This window comes from Embiotoca jacksoni, unplaced genomic scaffold, assembly GCF_022577435.1.
Source record: "Embiotoca jacksoni isolate LCO1_2020_lvr unplaced genomic scaffold, fEmbJac1.0.p SCAF_64, whole genome shotgun sequence".
NCBI lineage: Eukaryota > Metazoa > Chordata > Actinopteri > Embiotocidae > Embiotoca > Embiotoca jacksoni.
The window spans coordinates 1,286,897-1,297,949 of record NW_027185419.1 but is presented as its reverse complement, the minus strand read 5'-3'; the positions used below and the strand labels follow the sequence as shown (position 1 = coordinate 1,297,949).

Genomic DNA, 11,053 nt, shown 5'->3' with positions numbered 1-11,053 from the left:
TCGTGGGTGGGATATAACCGAAAGTTGTTCTTTTAAGCCAGAGATGGATTTGATTGGCATCTTTCAGTGACTTCATGTGTCTCTTGAGTTAAATATCAGTTTCTTTGTCGTCAGTACATTTGTTTGTTTTTTGTGTCAAGTTAAAATGATTGATATAAAATATGAGTCTAACATGACGTTACACTATTAAAGTCATTTAGCACAATTAAAGTGAAATCTTAGTGTCTCCTTGATCCTGACCGCACACCCACCATAGTGTTATAATACACATATATATGTAAATATATATATATTTATATCTTCTATGTGAATTCATCGCACGAAAAAAAGTCCAGATTTGATCATAGTGGTTTAAATACAACTTTCTATACAAAAAAACATTAAACGTTAAAATAGATTTTAAAAAGAATATAGATCTTGTTTTTCACTGATTGATGTAAACTAGACGGAGTTTCCCAAAAGTGTTGGTGTGTTGCTACTGATGATGCAATAAGCAGAATATATGTTTGAATTCCATGTTTCAAACGTTCACGCTCGTGATGGGAAACAGCTGATCGGTCGAGTTCAACATGTCGTTTTTACAGAAGCTTTTTATTTGAGTTAAAAAGGACAGATTCAGGTTGTATTTGTCTGATTTGGAAGGTTTCGCCTGTTAGACAGAATAAATGTTTATCTGTCAGGGAGGATCAATACGTTGCGATTAATGATCAATAAACTGCACACAATATATCGCAGTTCATTCTGTTGTGTTCTCGTTAAATTAATGTATTTAACGACATTAAAACATCTGGTAAAATTCTAAATAACATCTGCACAGATGTGACAGTCTTCTGTTTTTATCAGCAGTTGAAAATTGTCCTGTACTTTCTTTCTTCCTTTGTATTTTACTATTCATTAATGTTTTAAGTTTATTAATTGAAAAGATTGCACATTGAAAACCTTCTGTCTCAAGTCAAAAACCTCCAGCTGAGTTGGGCGTAGTGGGCGGGGCATGCGCTGTGACGGGAGTTTCTATTGGTGGATTGACTTCAGCAACGTTTTATGACTTGTGACCAAAGGTTTTAATTTGCAGCCAAGAAGTCGAGTTTCAGAAGCAAAATTCTTCATTCTGACCAAAACTAACAAAACTGTAAAGAGCAAATTTGTTTACAACTCAAATAATTTAATTTTCAGTTTAATTCTCGGCTGACGTCTGCTTTTAATCAGCGCCTCCTCCTCCTGCCTCCTCCTCCTCCTCCGCCCTCCTCCTCTCTCCTCCGCTGCGGTCACCGGACGAAGTTAACGGAAGTTGAAGCACCCGGTTTCGGCCGAGCTGCTGTCGGTTTTATGGCCTCGGTGATCCGAAAGGTAAATATGAAGCTAACGTTAGCCTCAGTTCAACTGGTGTTGTTTGGCTCTTAATGTCCCGGATGTTCTCTGCTGCTGCTGCTCTCCCCGAGCTAACCGCTAGCGAGCTAACGGACGCTAACGTGTTGTTTACGTCGTGTTTATGAACACAAACATCTCCATTAAAGGTTTTCCTCGTGTTCGCAGAAAGCTGCGACAGAAGGATCTTTTTCTGCAGGTGGGAATTATTAAGTGTGTGAGCTGTAAACTAAGCAGCTAAGTTAGCAGGCTAGGCTACATCAGGCCACAGACAAGGACCGGAAGTAGGCCTTAACGTCCCGCGTGGTGGGTCAGAATACATTTGATTAATCAGGTACTCACCGAATATTAACACATAGCAAGAGATTTGTAACCTTTAATGGAGCAATATATTGATAAAGCACATAGTGCAGTGAACCAGTGTACAGATGGTAATACAACTAAATCTAATTTCAACGTGGACTAATGAATAAATAACAGTTGTGATTTTGTGCATCTCTTGCATGACGTCAGAACCAGTTTTCGGATTTCTTCTTCCTGAAAGAGCAGCGTTGTCCAGCAATCTACCATCTTACATTTTACTGGCAGTAACAGACACCATAATCCAAAGTTATTCATTTTATACATGCAAAAATGTGAAAAGAGAAAATACACATCATTATTCTTCTAACTACACATCAACATCAGAGGTTTTTCCTGGTTCAAAATGAGGCGGAGGTGGTGACTTGAGCAGGTTTTTAGAAGCAACATATTTGAGGACTTCTGTTATTTACATTCTTTAAGAAAAGATGTTGAAGTGTGTTAATCTACAGTGAAAAAAAGAAACGTCTGAAATGTTGCTCTGGCAGTGTAGTTGAACATCAATACAACATAAAAGCCTTCATTTAACCTTCCTGCTGTACTCCGGCCTTTCGTGACCCGTTTTCAAAACAATTTTAATCACAAGTCTATTTACGTGTTATTTATTTGTAATTTAATTTCCCCAACTGACCGAAGAGAACAACAACAACAACAAAATCAATGATGGCAACTTACAGTGAAATATGGCTGGTTAAAAATAAAATATAACATCTGTGGTCCTTGTGGGTCACAAATGACCCGGTGGTGAGACCGCCCCTTCAAAGCTCCACGTGACAATCTGTTTTAGCTAAACCTTCGATTTGCATTTACCTGACAAGACTACAACCCCCCAAATAAGACACACACACACACACACACACACACACACACACACACACACACACACTCACGTTCACAAGTGCAGCTGTCCTAACTCGTCCTTTGATGTTCCTTTCCCAACACGGGACCGCAACATAAAAAAAAACCACACACACACCAGGTGTGTGAAAATTAGTTGAGTTGGAATGACGTTGACTCACAAAATGTGCCGCAGAATTGGGCGATAATTTATGTGCAATGTTCTAAAATATCAAACAAGACTGTTTCAAATCTTTAAAAAAATTAATTGGTTTCAAAACAATTTTTGTACAAAACTGTGACAGGCACCAGACAGTGATATTCCATCAAGAAGTTTTCCTTTGATGTTATTTATCCTACAAATGATCAATTTTGGCTTCTTTTTTACTCAAAAATGATTTATAATTTCAGAAGAAATGAGGTCTAATGACTAAATAAAAAGCGTAAAACCAGTGTCGGCGAGTTGGAATGAAGTAGGCTGACGAGGTTTGACAAAATAATTTGTGATTAATTTTCCATTATGCCTTACAAGCACTGAAAAACAAACCAGATCAGTTTTGACAACAGGTGTGACTATTTGCTGCCATCAGAAAATATGAAATGGTTTAAAAAAAAAAAATGACGTACCAGTCTGTGATGATCCGTCAAGAAATTACAATTTAATTTTCATTATAATAACAATAATTCACACTTTTTTTTTACTCAGATGAGTACAACTTTTGTGAAAATGAGTTCTGTTGACTGTAAATATATATATATATATATATATATATATATATATATATATATATAAAGTGTAAAACCAGTGTCAATACGTTGGAATCAAGTTGGATGACGAGGTTTGAAAAAAAAAAGAAAAAAAAAATTATACATTTTTCATTATAGGACTGATTATTTGCTGCCATCGGAAAATATGAAATGGTTTAAAAAAAAAAAAAAAAAAAAACGATGAACGCAGCTCTCGTAATGTGTCCGCGAAGAAAGCAGGAAGGTTAAACATTTCAAAACCCAACAAAAATTATTTTATCTTGTTTTCAGATCATTTGACATAACACCTACAATTTGTTTTTATTCTAGTTCGAGATTGAAATGTTTTAATTTCATTGTTGTGTTCATGAAGTGTTTTGTCCACAACTTTTTGTAAAAAGTTTCTAGGAAAAGCAATAGTTTTATTTATTTATTATTTTTCAACGTTATTTTTTGATGTTACAGGTCCCGTCTGAAGGAGGAAGGAAAGTCAACCGCCACCGAGGAAAAATGAACTCCTCGAAAAAGGTGAGAAAATAACTTAAAATGGTACAAGCTGATGCTTGGGGGGGGGGGGGGGGGGGAAACCATTTCATTTTTTTTGGGGGGGGGGGGGGCGGAAACCATTTCATATTTTTTCGGGGGCCTGTCATAGTTTTGTCCACCGAAGGTGCGAAAGCCCTATTGTTATTCAAGCGATTATTTTTCTCTTTAGGGCCCGAGGACCGAAGGTGTGATATGTGTTTTGCGAGTGGGCGTGGCCAAATGGCTTGCTAGCGCCCCCTAAAGAGATGCCCCGGGGGCCACATTTACCTACATACATGAAATCCGGTGGACACGTGTATCACACCGAGACACACAAAAAAGTTACATTGCACCGTTACGTCAACTCGACAGGAGGTCCGCCATTTTTAATTTAGTTGCCATTTTGGGCGATTCGCGCATGTTGTACTTTAACGAACTCCTACGGATTTTGTCAGACCGACCTGAATTTTTTTCTGTGCAGTTAACATGTTTGGGATTAGAAGTTATCAAAATAATTAATTTTTGTTGATGCGTGTGCCCGTAAAGTGGCGGCCATTTTGAGGGTCTCCCCATGAAACTGCAAGTTGCTTTTAAATCTTATGTACCGTATTTTTTCGGACTGTAAGGTGCACTTAAAATCCTTAAATTTTCTCAAAAATTGACAGTGCGCCTTATAATCCAGCGCGCCTTATGTATGGTTACTTGTTGTGCTTATTGATCGATTTTATGTGGTACAATGCGCTCAAAAATCTGTCGAAATGTGTAAGTACGACTTTGGTAAGCAACGAAGCCGCTGCGCTCAATGGATATTCGGAGCATTACGGTACGATGTGTCACGACCTGATCGCCCAGTAACAGGAATGTAATGTCTGAACTAAAAGTGCATTCATGTGAGGCAGCCCGCGACCGGAGTTTGATTTACCGGACTGTGTTGTTTTGCTTAATGCGCCTTATAATCCGGTGCGCCTTATAGTCCGAAAAATACTGTACATGGACCGACCTTCTCCAAACATCACAGGTATGATAACAGCCCCCCCCTGAAGACCCCTGTGTGGTAATATTCACTCTTGTCATAGCGCCCCCTGGTGGCAACTAGAAATGACACTTTTCATACTTTTACATGCTAAATCGAGCTGGTTAATCCCATGAACCTCAAGTCGGGATCAGAATAACGTAAACATGTTTGAATATATATATATATATACACACACATATGTATATAAATTTTGTTCGACTTTGTCAATGGGCGTCTCCATGGTATTGCGGCAAAGTTTGATGTCTCGCCGTGAAACAGGAAGTTGATGTTTAAGGTCAAAGGATGCTTGAAACCTCACGAAACGTGTCACATACATCCGGCGTGGTGAGACGATGCATCTGATATGTGTTTTGCGAGTGGGCGTGGCCAAACGGCTCGCCAGTGCCCCTTAAATTGCAGCCCCGGCACCTAGTTTCACCTAAATGTACCAAATTTGTTGGCCGTGTATCACATCGAGATGTACCGAAAAGTCTCTTGGCATCATGAATTTGTTTTCGTCGATCGGTGTGACCGTGTTATGGTGGCCATTTTGAGCGTCTCGCCATTAACCTACAACTGACTGTAACTTTTCAGTACCTATTCCGATCTTCCTCAAACATTACATCTTTGATAGCAGTCCAGCCCTGAAGAAACCTGATAGTCATATTTAGTCTTAGTCATAGCGCCTCCTGCTGGAGAAAGAAAACAAGACAAAAATAGCATCTTTAAGCTGAGATATGCGTCCCTCTTTGCTTCGAGGAGCCGTCGCGCAACATGCGAGGGCTCATATATCACTGCTTGCAGTTTTAATTATCATTATTTGTTGTGTCGTCTACTGGTGAAGCAAACCACAGGTTATATCACCAGTCCCTCTGGATGTGTTGCTGCCATCAAATTAAAAATGAGCACATTTTTCATACAACGATAATACATGTCGATATGTTGTCTTTGTTCTGTTTGCAATTAAATATGGTTTCGAGAGATTTGCAAATAGTTTGCATTCTGTTTTTATTTACATTTCACATCTCGTCCCAACTTTTTCTGAAACGGGGTTGTACATCCGAAGAGTTTTTTTTTGTGTGTGTAACTTCCTGGCTGACTTTTCACCTTTAAGTGACAATTACAGTTTTTAGTTTCAACAACATTGTTCGTACGAATTGTACAGGTCAAAGAGTTTTTAAGAAGAAGGGGATGAATATCAGTCCTGGTTGGTAACTGTGGTTCTTGCCAATGAGGAATTTGTACCAAATGGCTTGCCAGACATCCTTGTGAGACTTGTAGGATAAGATTGTTCCACGAATGCATTTCACTTACTGCCTGTTTGTGTCTTTGTCTGTTGTCATAGGAACATGAAAGCAAAAATGGAGCGAAACATGAGTTCCCTCAGGAGGATGACGGAGCTCCCCCAACAACAGCAAACCAAGATAAACCAATGAGTCATTTACAATCTCATCGACGCATCCACAGTGGAGATAAACCATACAGCTGTGATCAGTGTGGGAAATCTTTTAACCGAATGAGCCATTTAAAAAGTCATCAGCTCATCCACAGTGGAGTTAAACCATACACCTGTGATCAGTGTGGGAAGAGTTTTATTCAGATGGGTACGTTAAAAACTCACCAGCTCATCCACACTGGATAAAAACCACACACCTATGATCAGTGCGGGAAGAGTTTTTCTCATAGGTCTTCTTTTAGGAGACATTATCTCATCCACAGTGAAGTTAAACCATACACCTGTGATCTGTGTGGGAAGTCTTTTAGTCTGATGAGTTGTTTAAAAAGGCATCAACTCATCCACAGTGGAGCTAAAGTATACAGCTGTGATCAGTGTGGGAAGTCTTTTACTCTGCAGAATCAATTAAAAACTCACAAACTCACCCACTCTGGAGAGAGACCGTACCACTGTGACAAAACTTTTACATCTTCAGGTTCCCCTAATCAACATCAAACGATCCACACCAGAGAGACACCATTCAACTGCAGTCACTGTGAGGTATGTAAAAATATTGTCTTCATAAAAGTATTGAAATTATTCTGAATCTTTTTTTTTTTTTTTTTTGTAACCAGATCAGTTTTGAATATTCAATGAAGGTCTTTTGAAACTTTTTCTTTTAAGTTTAGCCAGACTATTTCCAACAACTTCCATCAGTGTTATTATGTGAGGGCGTCATCAGCTCTACTTTTAAGTAAAGGTAGTGCAACGGATCCAAACCTGTGTTTCAAGAATTTAAAACATGTCTTCTTTTTTCTGAGTCAATAATTCGGTTTAATTTCAGTTCCAATTCAAGACAACTTTTTTAAAACCCTTGTTGGCTGACTCACGAGGAGTCGTGACAATTTAGCACATATTATTGTCTTTGTTCCATTTGCTATTAAATATGGGTTTCAGAGATTTCTAAATAGTTTGCATTCTGTTTTTATTTACATTTCACACCTCGTCCTAACTTTTCCTGAAAAGGGTTTTTAGATCAGAAGAGGTTTTTTTTAAGTGCGTGTGTAACTTCCTGGCCGACTTTTCATCTTTTCAAGTGACAATTGACAATTAGTTTAAACAACATTATTCGTACGAACTGTACAGATCAAAGAGTTTTTAAGAAGGGGATGAATATCAGTCCTGGTTGGTAACTGTGGTTCTTACCAATGAGGAACTTGTACCAAATGGCTTGCAAATGGCATCCTTGTGAGACTTGTAGGATAAGATTGTTCACGAATGCATTTCACTTCCTGCCTGTTTGTGTCTTTATCTGTTGTCATAGGAACATGAAAGCAAAAACGGAGCGAAACATGAGTTCCCTCAGGAGGATGACGGAGCTCCCCCAACAACAGCAAACCAAGATAAACCAATGAGTCATTTACAATCTCATCGACGCATCCACAGTGGAGATAAACCATACAGCTGTGATCAGTGTGGGAAATCTTTTAACCGAATGAGCCATTTAAAAAGTCATCAACTCATCCACAGTGGAGTTAAAGCATACACCTGTGATCAGTGTGGGAAGTCTTTTACCCGAATGGACCATTTAAGAAGTCATCAATTCATCCACAGTGGAGTTAAACCATACAGCTGTGATCAGTGTGGGAAGAGTTTTTCTGAGAGGTCTTCTCTTACAAGACATCAAATCATCCACAGTGGAGTTAAACCATACAGCTGTGTTCAGTGTGGGAAGTCTTTTAACCGGCTGACTAACTTAAAAAGTCATCAACTCATCCACAGTGGAGTTAAAGCATACAGCTGTGATCAGTGTGGGAAATCTTTTAACCGAATGAGCCATTTAAAAAGTCATCAACTCATCCACAGTGGAGTTAAAGCATACACCTGTGATCAGTGTCGGAAGAGTTTTCCTGAGAGGTCTTCTCTTACAAGACATCAACTCATCGACTGTGGAGTTAAACCACACAGCTGTGATCAGTGTGGGAAGAGTTTTCCTAAGAGGTCTTCTCTTACAAGACATCAACTCATCCACAGTGGAGTTCAACCATATAGCTGTGTTCAGTGTGGGAAGTCTTTTAACCGGTTGTCTAACTTAAAAAGGCATCAACTCATCCACAGTGGAGTTAAGCCATACAGCTGTTCTCTGTGTGGGAAGTCTTTTAACCGGCTGGCTAACTTAAAAAGTCATCAACTCATCCACAGTGCAGTTTAACCATACAGCTGTGATCAGTGTGGGAAGAGTTTTCCTAAGAGGTCTTCTCTTACAAGACATCAACTCATCCACAGTGGAGTTCAACCATACAGCTGTGTTCAGTGTGGGAAGTCTTTTAACCGGTTGTCTAACTTAAAAAGGCATCAACTCATCCACAGTGGAGTTAAGCCATACAGCTGTTCTCTGTGTGGGAAGTCTTTTAACCGGCTGGCTAACTTAAAAAGTCATCAACTCATCCACAGTGCAGTTTAACCATACAGCTGTGTTCAGTGTAGGAAGTCTTTTAACCGGCTGGCTAACTTAAAAAGTCAACAACTCATCCACAGTGGAGTTAAACCATACAGCTGTGATCAGTGTGGGAAGTCTTTTACTCTGCAGAATCAGTTAAAAACTTACAAACTCACCCGCTCTGGAGAGACTGTACCGCTGTGACTACTGTGACAAGACTTTTACATCTTCAAGTTTCCATAATCGACACCAATAGAGCCACACCAGAGAGACACCATTCAACTGCAGTCACTGAGGTATGTAAAAATATCGTCTTCATAAAGGTTTTGAAATTATACTCAATCTTGATTTTTTTTTTTTTAACCAGGTCAGTTTTGAATGTTCAATGGTGCTCCGAGGTCTTTTGAAACTTTTTCTTTTAAGTTTAGCCAGACTATTTACAGCAACTCCCATCAGTGTCATTATGTGAGGGCGTCATCAGTTCTACTTTTAAGTAAAGGTAGTGCGACGGATCCAAACCTCTGTTTCAGGAATCCAAAACATGTCTTCCTTTCTCTGAGTCAATAATTCAGTTCAATTTCAGTTCCAATTCAAGACAACTTTTTTAAAACCCTTGTTGGCTGACTCACGAGGAGTCGTGACGATTTAGCACATATTATTGTCTTTGTTCCATTTGCAATTAAATATGGGTTTGAGAGATTTGCAAATAGTTTGCATTATGTCTTTATTTACATTTCACACCTCGTCCCAACTTTTTCTGAAACGGGGTTTTAGATCAGAAGAATTTTTTTTGTACATGTGTGTAACTTCCTGGTCGACTTTTCAGCTTTTTAAGTGACAATTGCAGTTTTCAGTTGAAACAACATTATTCGTAGGAATTGTACAGGTCAAAGAGTTTTTAAGAAGAAGGGGATGAATATCAGTCCTGGTTGGTAACTGTGGTTCTTACCAATGAGGAACTTGTACCAAATGGCTTGCCAGACATCCTTGTGAGACTTGTAGGATAAGATTGTTCCACGAATGCATTTCACTTACTGCCTGTTTGTGTCTTTGTCTGTTGTCATAGGAACATGAAAGCAAAAACGGAGCCATACATGAGTTCCCTCAGGAGGATGACGGAGCTCCCCCAACAACAGCAAACCAAGATAAACCAATGAGTCATTTACAATCTCATGAACGCATCCACAGTGGAGATAAACCACACAGCTGTGATCAGTGTGGGAAATCTTTTAACCGAATGAGCTATTTAAAAAGTCATCAGCTCATCCACAGTGGAGTTAAAGCATACACCTGTGATCAGTGTGGGAAGTCTTTTACTCTGCTGAATCAGTTAAAAACTCACAAACTCACCCACTCTGGAGAGAGACTGTACCGCTGTGACAAGACTTTTACATCTTCAGGTTCCCCTAATCAACTCCAAAAGATCCACACCATAGAGACACCATTCAACTGCAGTCACTGTGAAGTATTTAAAAATATTGTCTTTATAAAAGTTTTGAAATTATTCTGAATCTAGATTTTTTTGTTTTGTTATTTTAACCAGATCAGTTTTGAATGTTCATTGTGCTCTGAGGTCTTTTGAAACTTTTTCTTTTATGTTTAGCCAGACTATTTACAACAACTCCCATCAGTGTTATTATGTGAGGGCGTCATCAGCTCTACTTTTAAGTAAAGGTAGTGCGACGGATCCAAACCTGTGTTTCAGGAATCTAAAACATGTCTTCCTTTTTTCTGAGTCAATAATTCGGTTCAATTTCAGTTCCAATTCAGGACCATTTTTTTTAAAACCCTTGTTGGCTGACTCATGAGGAGTCATGACAATTTAGCTTTCTGTTGTTCGGGAAAAGTTTTGCAGTTGCTTTAAATGTGTAATTTGGTGTGTCATAAATGCATGAAGGAAATACACATCTTTTAGGCTGTTGGAACGGGGCAACAAAAGACTGGAACAGTTGTGTAAAGATTCAAAAGAACTAAAAATTAAAAAAACATCTATTGTAACATCTCAACTAATTAGGTTAATTGGCAACAGATCAATAACGTGAAGATGAAATGGAAAACTGTCCTGTGATCTGACCAATCAAAATCTAAGATTCTTTTTCTTTAGTATGTTTTCCTGTCGACTTTTATTTGCATTTCATTTTATGCATTTTATGTTCTTACGCATCTAATTTCTTCTCTATATTTTTAAATTGTCCTATATGTCTGTTTTTATTGTGAAACACTGCATGACATTTTCTTGCTGTAAAGCCTTTTGAGCTGCATTTCCTGTATGAAAGGTGCTTTACAAATAAAGTTTGTTATTATTATTAAATAAAACGGGATGTGGGAA

General features: G+C 38.6%; 1 pseudogene; it reads left to right on the top strand.

Annotated features, from left to right (window-relative positions):
• Positions 1 to 1,247: 1,247 nt before the first annotated feature.
• Positions 1,248 to 9,882, top strand: LOC138213812 (zinc finger protein 493-like; annotated as a pseudogene).
• The last annotated feature ends 1,171 nt before the right edge of the window (positions 9,883 to 11,053 follow it).